The 17,045-nt window shown below is 38.4% G+C and overlaps 2 long non-coding RNA genes across 10 annotated transcripts in view; one reads left to right on the top strand and one right to left on the bottom strand.

Annotated features, from left to right (window-relative positions):
* The window catches only part of LOC118330107, a 41,775-nt gene that overhangs the window by 12,852 nt on the left and 11,878 nt on the right, over positions 1-17,045 (top strand). For 3 of the 9 annotated variants that reach the window (XR_004796814.1, XR_004796818.1, XR_004796816.1), the window contains one exon: positions 10,726-11,017. This is a non-coding gene — a long non-coding RNA (uncharacterized LOC118330107). Of the gene's footprint in view, positions 1-3,614; positions 3,745-9,413; positions 9,565-10,725; positions 11,018-17,045 lie in introns of those variants that run through there. The other 6 variants (XR_004796821.1, XR_004796819.1, XR_004796820.1 and 3 more) reach the window with 4 other exon arrangements.
* Positions 2,808-8,441, bottom strand: LOC118330109. The gene is made up of 2 exons (XR_004796823.1): positions 8,022-8,441; positions 2,808-3,727 (listed from the first exon to the last, which is right to left on the bottom strand). It is a non-coding gene; the product is annotated as an uncharacterized LOC118330109 (long non-coding RNA).

Raw genomic sequence — 17,045 nt, forward strand, 5'->3', positions numbered from 1 at the left:
TTTCGTCTGCAGAAGATAGAGAGGGAGAGAGAGGGAGAGAGAGAGAGACAGATCCACTCTGAACTTTGTCAAATAGAGACAACCATCAGATGGAGCTGCTTCCATCACTGCTGCAAAGCCCCTTTTTTCTCTTTTTCATTTCCCGTTTTTCATGTCTGTCTTCTCTATTTCTCTCTCCTGGTGTCCTCGTGTGCACTCAGTGTGAGACATCAACGCATTATAGCATCTGCCATACTGAAATATGAATGTGCTCTCGTTTTTGCTGTCTCCCTTGCTTTCTGCAGTCTCTGACATTTAAGGGGCATTAGTGGCTGGTTCTGTGCCAGGTCATTGCCCCCCACCACACCCCTCCCCACCCCACCACCACCATTACAGAGGCAATGCTCAATTGACGGCAGTCCGAGAGCTGATGCTTTCCTCTCCCTCTCATTCCGGTGCCTCCTGCCTTTTAACCCCTCGGCCCTGCGCTGCTTAGCAGAGCTGGAGGCAGGTTGGGAAATTACCACCAGCCAAATGAAATATGGTGAAATATGGAAGTAGCTGGTAGGTTTCAGACACAAAATTATGATTTACTATTGAGTGGCTGGTAGATGTTTACATTTTAACAAATGAATGTCCCACCCTGGCTGGTGGTGTTTGTAATGTGTATAGATGTGAATGACCAATAAATGTCCATACATGTGAGAACCATATCAAGATGAGACGAGACAAGGTAGAATTCTTCACTGAGACAAATGGGCTGTATGACATTTTGGCTAACAAAGATGACAGATATTGGTGCTGAGGGATATTGAGTCAGGGTTGGGACAGAGCAAAGACACAGAGGCAGGCTAATACACACTGTCAAGTGCAGGGGTGCTGCTACAAAAACGCTTTCCTCAGCGTTTCCTTTGAAATACACACGGCCCTGATGCCTTGCTCCCAGCCAAACGAGTGTGGATTTTGGAAAGCCCACTTGCTCATCTTGCTGTCGCTGCACACAGGCCTGTGGCGGAACGGAAGGATAAGATTGACTTCTCCCTGCACCACCATGTCCTCTGTTTGACCCTCTGCCTCTCTAAGCTGGTGTGAAAGGTCAGGGGCTGTCATATCGCACTTTCTCGCCTGCTGTCCACACCTTTAGTCTGATGATGACGATGATGATGATGATGGACAAACCAGAGATTTATTACTCACCATCTAGTCAGCACAGTCTAGCATAAGGAGTACATGTAATTTACACACAGGGACACTGAATCACAAAAAGTAGCAATTTAGTAATTTAGCACCAATAAACTAATGTTTACCCTGTAAGCTCTGTTATGTGTCTGCATCCATAATCATGAGGAGCAAGGCTGCCTGTTCCCTCAATCACATTAAAATAACATGAGAAATAATGATTATGATAATGACAACAGTAATAATAATAATAATAATAATAATAAGCTGTTTTCATTACACACTTCAGATGAGATGCAGACAACCTGAAACAAGGCAAAAAGTCATTGCACATTTAAATAAGAAAGACAACAGACAACTTCAATTTCACCTGCATATTCATTTTCTGTACCCAGTAACCCAGTATATTCAGTATACCGTGTAAGAGCAAAAAAACCTCTGCATGAAGCACACAGTCTACCAGTTGTTGACCCCTGTGTACCCAGAAACAACCCCTTTTCAGAATGTGCATGTCATCTTCAGTGCCTGTACTTGCTCCTCTGATGGGCACAACCATAATACAGAGTAATAGAAAAAGTCACAGGACACTGGCCAATTATTATCTGGCAGGAAACAAAGTACTGTACCATAAAGGGTAATATTTACAATAATGTCTCTTAACATCATGTCCAGGATCATTACTTTCAACGTCTGCGTACTGTAAAATGTGAACAACCACACGAAGCAAAAGACAGAGTAGAAGTAATAAATATAATTTAAAAAATATGTGCAATGTACAGTTTTAGACATGTACAGTTTCTGCCCCAAATTAGTTTTCTTTGAAATTTGAACCATGTCTTTTGGTCATCTTAAAGATAATATTTAACTTAAATTGAAACAGCCACTAAATTTGCAGAAATAGCCCACAGAGTAATAAAACCTCTGTTTTCGCAGCTGTCCTATGAAGTGCTGCTTTTCTCCCACATAGATAAATATCCCTCTGCTAATAACATTACACCCATCATTTACAGTCCCTCAGCCCAAGTGGAATTCACCTAATCAGTGTTTTTATCCTTGCCACTTCCAAATCAGTATCAGTACCGTGTCCCCTTTTAAAGGACAACACAGATTTTGTTTTAATGTGCAGAAAGTTAGAAACGGTTATAAAGCTCATTAAATGGCATTGCCGAATTGGGAATTGGATGAGCATTTATTTATCTATTTTGTGACTGAGCTAACTTTATGGTGGTAATCAGAGGAGAGAAAGTGCTGTGAAGTGATTCAGGAAGGGAAGGCTCAGTGGGTCAGTGTTGGAGATGGAAAGAAGAGTTTATGAAATGGATAAAGTGTATTAGGTGCCTGTTATGCTGTTCTCAGTAGAGCAAGGATGCTAGAGAGAGCATGTAAGACAACAAAACAGCACACATAAAGTGTTTGTTGAGGCAGTGACCCGCTGAGTGTGTATGGCTCGACTGTTGGACTCCTTGCAGCCCTGCGGCGCAGACACAGGCGTTGTGACGTGGCCCCAAAAATGCCAGGCCTGTGCACTCCTGGCTTAGTGTTGAGGGAGAATAAAACAAAATGGCCAAGACTGTTTAAAGTAGGTATTAACTACCCTCAGGGGAAAACTGCAAAGGGAGAGTTCTGTCATGTAGGTGCAGGCAAGTAAAGTGGACAGAAAAGGATCATTTTATTTTTAATTATAACCCATCGTTGACTTTTGAGAATTTGTCCCTGTGCCTTAGCTCAGTATTTTTACACTGCAGTTTAACTAACACAATAATAATAATAACCATTATTTATGCTGCTGAAATTATACAAGTGTACACTGAAATATCTCTCATGATGACAATAATGTAAAGGTAAAGGTATTACAATTGATACATTCCAACTCTATTTAAAGGAATTCTTAAATTAATATGACCTTTTTTTATATCAAATGATTACAATACAATTACAACAAAGTACAACATGTTGTGCTTACTTCTGCAATATTGTAGTTTTGTTTTGTTGTTTTGTATAGCTTCAACTGAAAACGTGGCTCTTCGGAAAGTATGGTTGCATCAGTATACGATGTTGTATCAGGTTTTGATTCTATTCTTGTAATATCACAGGAATAAAAAACGTATGTGTACAGGTGGGTTATATATGATAATATTTAATAGAAAAATCTTAGTTTAATTTGCCTTCTCCCTAGTCTCTATCACTTTAACATATTTAAAGTTGAGCAAATGATGAGAAGTGGTTCTAGTTTACAGCCCAATCTATATCTCATTAAAAAGCACATTAATTTAGCTTTAATGCATTGTTATCAACATTTTAATACCATTATTGATTCTGTAGTTTGATGTGGATTTCTTTTCTAAGTTGCCCTAGTTTGATGCTGCCATATGAAAGCTGCCCTGATCCAGGACAATATGTTTGGCTGTTGAAGGGCTGCCAGAAGTAGTTGTTAGTTACAGTTAGGGCGCGTCCCTCTTTGGATAGGTTGTCCACTCTGAGGTCTGATATCGAATAGGTCCGTAATTTCCAGCTTGTTCCCAGGAGAAACTCTTCTTTGCTCTTTTCCTCCTCTTCTTCTTTCAGAAGCCTGTGAGAGGCAGCAAGGTGAGTTAATTCCTGCTTAAAAAAGGATTTTATATCTGTTTTCTTGTTAGGAGGATTTGGTCCACTTCACTTGACCTTTCTACAAATGTAGTTTCTTTAGAATAAGTCTTTAAAATTATTTAAAACACTGTTCATATCATGATTTCTTCTGATGTTGTATTTCTGATTTGTTGAATATGAAGGCAGCAGATCACAAGCTAACTGATAGGCGTTTGGCACATGCAAAAATCAATGCCCTCCTTTGCGCTTTGAGATTAGACAACTGTAATAGGGCACATTTTAAAAAAGTCAATTGAACTAATTTCCAATAAAATAAAATAATCAAGTGCCATAATTCATGCATTTACAAGCAATGATTACATTTTAAATATGCCATGTTTTAAAATATGTCACTAAATGATCAGAGATGTTCCTTGAGGAAAAAAGTATTGCCTTTATTAGATTTATTTACTGTATAAATTTAAATCCCATTCAGAATGCTAATTTTTATGCTTACAGATGCAAAATTGTAATTTATTCAGAAGTTTATCTTTTAAAATTGAACACTTGTTCACATAGTTTGCTGTTTTCTTTAGTTGTCACATAAAAACGAACTTTTGAAAGTTTTGTGAAGCACATGTTCGTGCTGTGTATCTCTGCCCAGGGAACAGAAAATATGTATATATGTGTTACAGTGTAATTATGACTTAGATGTTTGTTTTTGCAGAAACAAAATTAAATAAGGTAATACAAATGTGATGGGTTTTATACATCAAACCCATACATTTCATACATTATTAAATATTTGCCAAAACAAAATCAGTATCCTTGACATTTTAGTTTTTTTATAATAAATGTCCTCTTAGACCTTACACTAAAGCTAACATAAAGGGGGAAAAGAGCGACACTTTATTATTATTATAATGATTATTATTATTATTATTAATTAAACTCAAATACTACACGTTTGCATTATTTTTCCTTGACCTACTTCCAATAAATAATTATTTAGCATTGGCTTTAATCTGTTTTATTTTTCTTATCAATGAGGGCAGCACTCACTGAGAGAGCAGACAGCAATTTAATATCTTAGTCAGCTTTTTAAGCCAATAGCAAATTCAAACATAATATATATTTCATATTATTAATGTGATAATGATTAATGTATTAATTTAGTAAATAAGTCAATCAAGTATAGTAAATCAAATAAATGCTCAGTTTTAATATCTACAAGTTTTACATGAGGAGACAACTTGAGGAAAAACAGTTTTGTAATTTTTACATTCCTTGCACAAGCATGAACTTGACCTTGGAGGAACACTCCAGGGGAAAAAATCACTTATCCTGATATTCTTCTGGCTCAATTAAATTGATATTACCATGGTATTTTATTTTATGAGTGACAAGCACAAACGATCTAATCACAAGCAGTAATTTCGAAGATAGTGAGCGTGATTTATGTCTCATTTTAAGGTATTATTGGCTTGCTCTTTCTGGACACACAGGGTTAAGTATGCTCAGCACGACATTTTAGTTTTACCTCTCTGCTGATGCAAAAGTAATGTTTGAGTAGCTGGCAGAAAGAATTTGTGAAGAAATTGTCCCTTTCTTGCCTTTCATCACATGATCATCTGGAACATCAATACTGCGCATGACTTGTGTCCACCATTTTGTGATGAGAACTTCATTGCACATGCTCCCATTTTATGAACTTCGGTAGTACACGTGCTTTAAATTCAGAGGCCTTAAAAACATTTTATTTGAATCGATCATGTTTAATTACAAAGTTATGCTATTTCGAAATATTCTGAGTATTTACGGATGCACAGATGATGTACAGTCTGCTAAAGCAAGCCAAATGTTCGTCATTTTCGAACAGGAGTGCCACTGGAAAAACAGTGATAATGTTGTATCATTTGCTCATGTTTGTCCAGTCAAGTTGTTTTGTCAAGCTGTGCTGCACCTTGCAGCGATACTCTTCATTTATTGTCTGTGTGTGTGTGTGGGTGTGTGTGCTGTTCGAACAGAAGCAGAGTGTGGTGGTCACAGTCGGCTGCCTGAGGTGACTGGTGGGGTCAAAGGCTAGGTTGTGTTAATAAGACGTGATGTGCTGCCCTGGGACCTCAGTCCCATGAGGGATAACCCCCTAATCGGCGTTAGTTAATGTGTTAGTAATCTTTACCTTCTCAAAGCAAACAACACTGGAGTCTTCAATGGCCCCGCTTGGCCTACCGTGTAACGCTTTTGACCTAGGGGTCATAGCCTTTGTTCCCCGCTCGATGGGGAGTGCCCTCAAAGGTCTCGGGTGTAATAGAGAAGTTGTTTAGACACGTGCAGGGCTTAAGCAAGACCACCTCATAGACTCTGCTCCTGCTCCTGGAGAGTATAAAGTATTCCCTCGTAGTGTAGGGATACTTCTGTGGTTAGCTTTTATCCCCTTGAATAAGTCTATTAGAATATACATAGGTTTTTATGTGCCACATATCATGTCTGCTATGTTGATGTAGTGGTGGTTGCTGACCAAGCACAGAACCCCCCCCCCACCCTCCCCCCCCGAACATCATAATGCCTCCTTGATGTTTGCAAATGACTAAGTACAAATATTGTTAGTCTTTGCAGATGCTGTGTTCACTGCAATTTCATATTCCTCCAGCTCTCCTCAGACATAGAAAAACAGCATATATATTCATAATGTGTCCTTGTCCTTTCCCCTTATCTGAACTTTCGGTAATAGGGAGTGTTACATTTCAATATATGTTTAGTGTGTTTTCCTGACTGCAGCAGACCACAGCACACTGATAGAATATGAGGCTGAGGGCTTAATCAGTCTAAGACAGGAAATTTATTCGAGGCCCAATCATTTGATTTTTTTATATGAATTGTGTGATAATAGCTCAAATCTAATTATTATTACAAAAGTTGTATATATATATGTGTATATGTTTATATTGCTATTTAATTTATACCTTTAAAACAAATATTTACTCCACTGTGTAGCATTCTTAATACGCTTTTGTTGTGTTTTTTATAAGATTCAAAACAGAAATGTTAATATGACTAATCAAAGTAGTGACCTTGTGGTTTTTTTCATAATGAGTCTGCATTTAGAGAGCAAGTTGGTTTTTTTTCTTCTAAAAATTATACTCAAATGATTTCGGTCAGAATCCATAACATGGCGGCATCTGCCATTTTGTTTCACATCGTGTCATCAATTGGCCCGATTGAACGATTCTGTATCACACAGATGTTGCAGCCATGTAGTAGATGAAAAGCTGTCACCTTTCTCATCTTATTTCCTCTAAGTACACGCTAAAAACCTTAATATATAATATATAACTTGATAACTTTATCTGCTATAAATATTAGTAGTAGTAAAAAATAATTTAAAATAGTACAGGTTTGCACCTTCAACAGTGTATTTCTTCGGAAACAGATTTATTTAATCATTTAGTTTGTATTAGTTGCTAAAATATTCAAAATTGTGACTGTAAAATTAAAACGTGATCAATTACTGGCAAATGCAGCAGAGAAACAATGTTTAGGAGCACTGTGGTTACGAGCTGGCAGGCAACCCAAAACCAAAACTGTATCCTCAAATGAACTTTATGCCATTCAAAGTGCTGTTCGCTCACTGAGCATAAATACACAAAGTGTGCCTCTCTAAAACAGCTACGTTTAATGCTCGGACCAGAAAATATTCTGTTTTATGATCCACATTATTTTTCAGGGCTCTTAACATATAGACATTGCAGCTTTATACATTGAAGCCATAATGAAGTCATGGGTTTTTCAATTGGTTAAAACACATGGCGAGATGTGACGTACAGCTGCACTCCTTCTTACAGGATTCTATAGCTCATGCCAATGCAGACGCCTGAACCAAGCTCGTATCTCATTTAGGGAAGGAGGACAGGGAACAAACAAATTGCAGTCCAGCCTTTTCCTGCACAAAGTTGGTATAAATAATCCTATCATTTTGCTCTGACTTTCTGCACTTTGTGTTTGGCCACCTGTGTTTTTTTTTTGGTTGTTGTTTTTTTATTGAAACTTGTGGAGCAAAGAGAAGTGCAGAGGGGAAAACAGAATCTAGTTTCTGTGCTGCTATAGTGAGAAACAGAGCTGGCGAGGAACGGGGTGGTGGCTGTGCTATGAAAGCAGCCCTCACAAACTGTGCAGCCTGAAGCAGTAGCAGCCATGTTAGACAAATCTGCGTGAGCTTGAGCCCCACTAATAATGCAGTGCCCTCCAAAACCAACAGAGAGTTTTCACAGTAAAAGTAAGAAAAGTTTAACCCCCACCTTTTTCATTGTCTCTGCAAGGCATGTAGTCCCCTCTTGCCCTCTTTAATTCTCAGCTGTTTATAAAGTAGAAATGCAATGAAAATAGTTCCTCAGTAACAGACACACACATATCTCCTTCCTTCTTTTCTTTCCTTATAGAGCTCCTGTAGTTCAAGGCCGAGGGGAAAAAGTTGAAGCCACCAGCTCTGCCTTTACAGTTTTTAGAACCAGAGCCAAAAGAGGCAGGAAGTTGTTGTACAATAGCGTTACAGTAATCTGCCACAAATGGAAAAAGCCAAATGCTGATCGCAGAGTAGAGAAGGTGGCAGAACAGAGGCAGAAAGAGGGAGGGAGGGACAGAAAGGGAGAGAAAAAGAGCGTGTGTGAGAGACAGACGTTACAGCAAAGAATAATCAATACAATCTAAGATGGTGGAAACAGCCATTCTGTTTTGGTTCTCTCCTTCTGGTTAACTCTCTGGCTTGCTTACTCTGCATGTAAATCTCCTCTATTTTAAGCAGGACGAATCAGCATCTCTGGGGGTGGGTGCGGGGTTCTCGAAATTTTTTCTCTGAACTGTTGAATGCGCTTTACCGGGCAAGTGGCAGCTGTTTTTCCTCAAGGAAAAGCAGCAAAGTCTCACCCAAAAATGCTTATCAGCCTTCTGGCTTTGTGCCAAAATAGCTGCAAGGATTCAGCTGCAGCGTTCAGCTTGCTTTGTGACAGAGTCGGAGCAAGGAGGAGGGTCCTAGCCGTGCGTTCTTTGCACATGTTACTGAAATAAACACTGGAAGCTTATCTTTTTTCTTATGTGTGTGTTTGCCCCTGTCTGGTCTATTCTGTGCATTCACGCTAATAACTGTGGCATGCTAAAGAGTTAATGCACTTGGAGAGTGTGTGTGTGTGCTCCTTTCAGAGTGTGCTCCCAAGACAGTTGCAGCGACAAGAGCCCCACTACAGTAAGAGATAAGGTTAATAATTCAACCAGCTCTCAGAAGTGTTGCATATTTTAAGGATCCTTCAGTGGGGCAGTCCATTCTGAATGACTGTGTATTCTCCTTTTCCCCGCTTTTCTTTTCACTAGTTGATATAGTAGCTGAGGTGCTGTATAGTGTATCCCAGTATGGCGTGTAAGTGTGTGGACTGCGTCTGCGCAGTGCTGGAGGAGTGGATTTCTGTGTCATTCTTCCTCCTCCACCCCTCCCACATTGAGTGCTTTCCACCCTCCCACTCTACCTCTCTCTCTTTCCTTCTGTGTCTCTGTCTCCCACCCATCTTATGCTCCCTCCCTCCCTCCCTCCTTCTCCCCCGTCTCCAGTGCAAATCCTTGCCGTGTTGGACATGTGATGAAAAAGTGACTGGTTCGCGCGCTCCGCCGCACCTCCTATTTCATCATCAGTGGAGCATTTCTCCCCTTCACTGTGCGCTTGCTGTCTCCTCCTCTCTTCCTCTCTCTCTCTCTTTTCTTTTTCTCTCTCTGTTTCGCTTGCTCCCCTCTTTCTGCTCCAGCCACACGCAAGGGGGAGACTTAAGCTCTGCGAGGGGGAAAAAAAGAAAAAAGGTCTGCTGCTATTTCTACAGTCAGGGCCTCCCCACAGCCCGCCCTTCCATAGACGGAGCTTTTTTTTTCACTCACTACTAGCTGGATTTTAACCCTCTGCCTCCAACTAGCTGCACAGCAGCTCTGCAAAACCTGGCAACAAGTTGCTTTTTAGGGGCCTTTTCTTACTTTTGGCGCATTCATTTTTGCATCACTTTGGATTTTGGCGCTCTTTCTTCTGTTCTTCTGTATTTTGTTTTCTAAAAATGTACCGAATCTTCTTATTTTTTCCTCTGCTGATGGGTTTCTAGCAGTATTTATTTAGTTTCTTTCTTTTTGGATGGAAATTCGTCAAGGTGGTGTTTCGCCATGTGATGGGCCTTGTTCCACCTGGAGTGCCGGGGCGCCATTTCTGACGAGTAACCTGCTTATGGTGGGCTCTTGGTCTGGATGACCACTATGGATGACAAGCAGAGAATGTTACCAGTATCTTAGCGTGGTACACATCTGTGTTTTAAAGACATGTCCTTCATCAGCGCCAGCGACTGGTGTGAAGTACCGCACCTCCTTCATCTTTACTCCCTGTCTCTTCTTCTGTTTCCTTCCCATGTCCTCTCTCTGTGTGTCTCTGTCTCTCGCTCTCCCTTGTTCTCTCTCTTTCACACCGACTCGCTCTCCTAACAGGGGAGAGAGTGGTGTGCTGAGCCGGAGCTCTTTCTGGGACAGGTGCCAACTGCAAACAAAAGACATTAAAAGGCAATAAGAGAAAAATATTTAGTAATTGCGAAATTTCGAATTGTTAAAGCAGAATGTCAGAAGTAGGCCTGCATGTTGTGTCTCCACATGGCCACTTTGTGCTATTATTGCATGTTTGTATGAAGTATTAAAACTGATTTTTGTGACCAAGGCTGTTGGTAAAGCAGAGGTTTGAATACTTTACCACACTTATTCTAGTGAAGGCATTTCATTTGGGAAGAGGGAGGGAGCAATGTGGGAGAGCAGCATATAGACTGCTGAATTATTCATGTGCCCAGCCAAGGCTGTGACTGGACTGGTTGTGCTATTTGCATGCATCAGACATGCTGTTTGTCTGTTTGCTAACATTCCTCATTCAAAGACTTAACTAGCAGACGGGCTTAGCTGGAGCCTTGCAGACTGCCTCATGGCCTCCTATTGTTTCAGGCCTCACCAGACCTGGACCCAGCCGGTGGCAGGCAAGCCATGCAGCCCTGAGTTTGGGGCTCAGACTGTGGCTGGAAGAGGGAGTGAGCCTGGAGCTGAGATTGAGGCTAAGACTCAGGCTGGAGCTGGGGCTTTGGCCCAGCTGTGACGGGGACAGTCTGAGGGAAATCAGTCTTGCAAGAACCACCAAACAGGAGCTTATGACTTTCTCCTCTCCTTGACAGAGATGTGGATCAAAACAGGAAGAGCTGCCGAATGTCGCATTCCCGACCGGACTTGCTTTGAAAAATTGGTGAGTAATATCTATGTTATATGTGTACACTTGCATGCGTTTGATGGAAGTCTACTTGTGTGTTTACATCTTTTAACATTCAATGTTTAACAGGGACCCTGTACTTTGATGCACTTGAGGTTCTTACACAAGTTTCATTTTACTTGAGTGCGCGTTAATACGTCTGAATCTAAACGACTACATGCCCATGTAGTTTAGGAGCATAGCACATATAAGAGCGACATAGCTATTCCTTTGACTCTGAGAATGCTTTTCCATAACTTTTTCCTGGCCCCCACAAAAACCTAGTTGTAATTTAGTAATGTAAAACCAAAAGTTATTAATAGCACTTTGATTGCTGCCAGGATAATCCTACTTCATGGTAATCAGTGGATGAGTGGAAGGCCACGATTGTGGAGGTATTTCATATGAGTGATGTGGTCCGGGCTTTGTATGTGCTGGATGAAGAGAAGTACGTGGTGTACTGATCGTTTTCATTGTCAGCTTAATTTCAATGAGAATATTCTCAATTTCTTTGAATTTTAAGTTTTGCGTCAAGTATTTGCCAAACTTGTATTTCACTGAAGAAGAAATAAGAGTCCATCACTTTTCCATTTGCAAGGTATTTGTGACTAAACACCTAATTCTAATGTTGATCACATCATTTCCTGATTTACTTATTTATTTATTTAGTGGATCTATGCCTAACACAGGATTTCACAGGATTTCTTCTTTGCTTATGACGTGTATGACGTAAGTGTAAAGACTCCTCTCAAAATTAAAATTATCAAAATTGTAAAACATTTCCTCGTTTTCATTCGAAGAACAAACTTGAATGAGCAATCAACCTGTGTAAGCAGTCATGAAGTAATTTCACAAAAACGACTGCGAAATGTTGAATTTGGCAATAGATTTTTTTTAAATAAAATTTTAATTTATTTAGTCTCATTTGGTTCTTTGTCAGGTACTTGGGAGTTAACTTAATCAAATTAATGGAAAATTCAGGTTGCATTAGCGAATGAGACATTCATGTGTCAATTTACAAACCCCAGGTCTAAATAGTATTTAATTTGTGGTATTGCCTGTAAGGGCAACCAAATACATCGTAATCACTGTTTTCTAATTACTTTTTTTTTAAAACCTGAATTATTAGCAGTTGATTCTTGAAAATCTTCTACTTTAGGCTATGGATTTCTAATATCGGCTCAGATGTTCAGCTGCTTATCTGTGTTCATATAAAAGGAGACTGAAGGGCAAAGCCAACCTGATCTCACTCACAACTTTCAGGTGATTCAAGATTCAGGTTCAGCTTTTCCAAAAAGTTCTGTTCATTCATATGATGATAACCTCTGCCTAACTAGCAGTGGACACATGGTTTTGGCTGCCAGAGAATCACACTACTCCACCCTAAGGCCTTTTTGGCAGTGGATGGCAGGAGTCCAGGGGAAGGTTGCATGTTGAGAGGCAGATGGCAGGGTGGTGAGGGTTTGCAGTATTTTCTCTCTCTGTAAAAGTATACCTGACCAATCCAACAGCCTGGTATTGCCCACAATGAGGCATTCTGTGCACTGAGGCAAATTTCAGCTTTACTACAGCTACATAGCAATTACAGCAAAGCCAGTAATGGAACACACACACACACACACACACACGCAAATACAAGTAGCCAACACAATAAACGTACATATTTGCATGTATAATTTAAGAACTTTCTTTCTGTGGGATGTAAGATATTGAGATATTTACCAATAGTGAACATATTTTTATATTTGTGTCAGACTTGACACCATGAAATGGTGTGTTCAAAGTGTTAATTCTTTTAAACCCGTACAACAGTCGAAAATGTTTTTTTAATAGATTTTATCAGTCAGTATATTTCATATAGTTTCTATAGATTTTTTTATTTTTATTTTATATTCATAGGTACTAATGTTTCATGAATATACTGCAAAAGCAGAGTTAAAGGAAACTGTAGGCCACAGCCAGAACAACAAGTTCCCAAACTTGAACTTGACTGCAGCCTTGAACTTAAATGAGAAATTCTTTATTTTTAATGAATTTTTTTTTTAATCAGTATTTTCCTTAGAATATACCAGTTACTGTAAGATACTATATGTTTTTGCAAAGGTGCCAAAAATGTAAAGTGACAACAACTCAAAACTTTTAGTGCTTATAGGTATGAACCAAAAATAGCCAAAATGAACACAATAAATTATACATTGTGTATAACCATTGTTCTTCAGTGTTCACAATAATTGTAACTAATTATTATTACATGTAATTAAGGCATTAAAAAGTGCTTTTTATTATTTTTAGTTTACCTTTAATGTTTGTTTAATTTGTATTAGATTTGAGCTTCACATAAAAAATATGATGACGTGTATATTGAGAGAAAGGGATTAAATGTTGCAAACTAACATACTCCCTTATTTTTAATGTAAAGAAAAAAACTCTTAAAGAATTTTTAAAAATCTGCCATAAAGTGCTTGCAGAGTAAAATATATGTATATAAATAAATATATATAACGGAAAGCATAAAACAAAATAACTGTATATAATAAGAAGAATGTATATCTTTTTATAGCATGGATTTTAGTGCACGGATTATATTGTTGTTTCTTGAATACACAGCATCAGCATATTTTGCTGATGATTTTGAGTGTGTGTGTGTGTGTGTGTGTGTGTGTGTGTATGTGTGTGTTTGTTCGCGCATTGTGTGTGAACGACAATGCATGCATGTGCGTGCTTGTTTGTGTGTCCTCCAGTTGCCTGCTGGATTACTTGCTGGTGATTTTTGTAAATCATTATGGATTTTTTCTAATATTGATGTTACTGCAATATTGCCAGTTTTTTTTTTGTCTTTGACATACACAAATCCACCCAGTGTCTTATTATTATTCTTTGACTTATCAAGGGTCATCATAAAACACTTTTATGTATTTATTTATTTCAAACTACAATTGTCTGCATTTAGTTTTTCTTGATACTTATATATGCAATGGATAAGTATTAGAAAAAATATAATTTTATTATATTATACATGATCCCAGTTGCACCAAGAATTCCATTATTTGTTATTCTCAATAATGTTGTTAGACTAAAAAAGTATATGCATGTACATAAGAGACATTGCCACATTTCTGAGTTAAGCATACTTTATGTAAAAAATCTGTAACACAATTTCACATGTTAACTTGTGGAGTTAACAATTCATGGGTTTAATATTAGTGTTCAGTTGTGTTATATAAATAGAGATGAAAGATGATTTTGATCTCTATAAAACTTTTTGAATAAGATATTTGATGTTGAAGAATTGAATTGAATGGTCATGTGCAGTGTAGCAGCACTGTATAGACTACTGTATGTCTCCGGATCTGAGTATTTCTGCCAGATACTTTTGAAGTGTTGAGTATGTGGTTTAGGTCATGTGCCAGTGCTCAGTTTATCCTTACTAGTGCAACACACAGTTAAAATGAGTCATTCACCAGTACAACACAGCAATAAGCCACAAATACACTGCTTCATTTGTTAAGTGGATAAATTGGTATTTAAGATTATGTGATTTTGTTTCATTTATGAGCTTGCTGTGATGTTGTGAATTCCATCCAATTTCCTTCTGGCTAATATGAAATCCAGATTGGAGTGGGGAATGGGGGCCAAGTGAGCACTCACTGTAAATATATTTTTCTGCCATAATAATGAAGCCCCTTTTATTTCTCCTGCTAAAACGGTTTCAGTGTGTGTTTTAAGTACAATAAAACTGAAAAGCCCAGCATAATGAAAGTTATATTGTATGTCTGAGCACTCTGGAGGACTGTCAGGCTCAGGAATTTGATTGACATACAGTACTGCCTGGGTTGCCAGTACTAAAAATGTAATGTACTCCTGCAAAAGGATTTTGATGTTGTGAGCAATTCACTGACATTTTATTTTCTATATATTTAACAATATGGCAATGTGTATTCATTGTTAACAATATGGTATTAGACTTTTTGAAATAAACACATTTGATTTGAAATTAAATTTTTACTTAATTTCAAAGAAATTAGCTTTTTCTGAGACAATATTATAGCAGAAGCAACCACATTTTCCAAGTTCAAGTGGATGCTCATTTACTTTAAAGGACATGGTAAATAAAATCTGACATGATATTTTACAGGTTGAAAAATTTTTTATATCGGGTATCAATATGACAACTTTACAGTTCCACCGTAGATAGATGTTAAGCAGTGGTACAAAGTAACTAACACTATGCAACAGGTTAGCACAAGTAAGTCATTGCAAATGGAGCAGGATTTAAATTTCCCACTTTGGCAGCCTGGCACACCTAGGGTCAGTGCATTGTTCAAAAACCTGTGAGACAGATTTTTTTACATTTTACTAGGGCTATCCCAAATACAAATTTTTGGGCATCGAAGTTTCAGTGAGAATAACCGAAGCTTCGACCAAGGGGGGCCACTCTGGTCTGGAGTTCATATGACAAAAATATGCGCTCTGCAGGGGTTGATGACAGGAATGCAAAGCACACAACACCTCTGTCTCTCTTTCTCTCTCTCTGCCCCACCCCTCCTTGTATGTTTTATAATTTTAATTTTAATTTTAATTTTTACACCAGTAGGTGAGCCTTGTGTGGAGGATTCTTGTTGTTGATGACGTTGCCAATCTAAATGCTGTACCTGGTCCATGCTTGTAAAATATCCCTGTCCATGTACTACCAGATAACGTCTCTCACTCATGGTGTTTCTCTTCAAAATTCCTAAATGGGTTGCCAGTCGTTAATATACCTTGGCAGTCTTGAGTAAATGTACACAGATTTGTACATCGATTACATTGGTCAAAGCTTTGAAGCATAGAAAATTGTGTCTCTGTTATGGAACACCAAATGGGTCAAAATTTGCTTGATTTTAGCAACATCAGTTGTTTTATAAGTGCGTTGTTAAATAAATGCATGATCATGTTGGGATATATGTCCCAGTAGTATAATTGATAAGGCAACTTTCTTTTATGACAGTGGTCACAGGTTCAAGAATCAGCGTCAAGAAAGTGATCTGTTTGTCATTCAATTGTGGGTTAAATCTATTCTGAATAAATTATATTATGAATCTTATTGCTAATTTTCAATCAATTTATATCATAAAAAAACATACAATATACATTTTAAAGTACCCCTCCAGTCAGAACTATGTTGTTGTTCCTACAGTTGGGTGTTTCCACAGTGCAGAATCATGTATGTGCATAGTTTGGCACTAGAAGGATGATTTCACATTCACATTCACAATTTCTCTGTTATTCGAAAATCTGATTTTTAAGGTGCAGAGCCTATGAGCATGACTTTTGAGATCATTCCTGGTCCAGCATGCAACTTATACAACTGTGGTGTAGAAAGTTGAAGCCACCAGTGTGCACATACACTGTAAATGGACTTTAGTGGCAGGCAAATCTTAGAAATGAAAAAATAGATTGAGAGAAAATGTTTTATGAGGTAAAATGAGTAGATGCCTTTTAAGGATTTTAATGGCGAAATCATACTTTCATCAGACACACTTTATTGTTCCAAGTAGACAATTTGTATATTTGTCCTAATACATATCTGGAGGAGATTTTTAAACAAAAACCCATACAAAACGTGTAATTTAACTTTGTAAGAAGAACTTAATTTCTCTATGTTGCAAATGCTATAAACCTGAAAAACTTTATGGTTATGTGGTCTTCATAGCTCTTCAAAATGCAACTCAATTACACAGTGGATTTAACAGCTCTGGCACCACTTAGCCAGATAGCACTTTAAAATGGCCTGACGGTGCTAAAACCAGGTGAATTTTGACCCATCTGACTTTCCATACTCTTGGGATGAAGCTGGTCAGGCTCCCTGTTGCTGTCCTCCAGTACTGTGAATGTGAGAGAGCAGATGAATAGATCTACAGTGGCCACTACAGGCTGTGGTGCACTCGCACAGGATCAGCACTACAGTACAGTAGGAAGTAGGCCAGGCCTGAAAAGAGAAGAGAGAGGCTGGACAAAGAGGCTGAGACCCTGATACGCATATAAA

This window comes from Morone saxatilis, unplaced genomic scaffold (assembly GCF_004916995.1).
Source record: "Morone saxatilis isolate NCDOM2014 unplaced genomic scaffold, NCSU_SB_2.0 Contig2, whole genome shotgun sequence".
NCBI classification, from domain to species: domain Eukaryota; kingdom Metazoa; phylum Chordata; class Actinopteri; family Moronidae; genus Morone; species Morone saxatilis.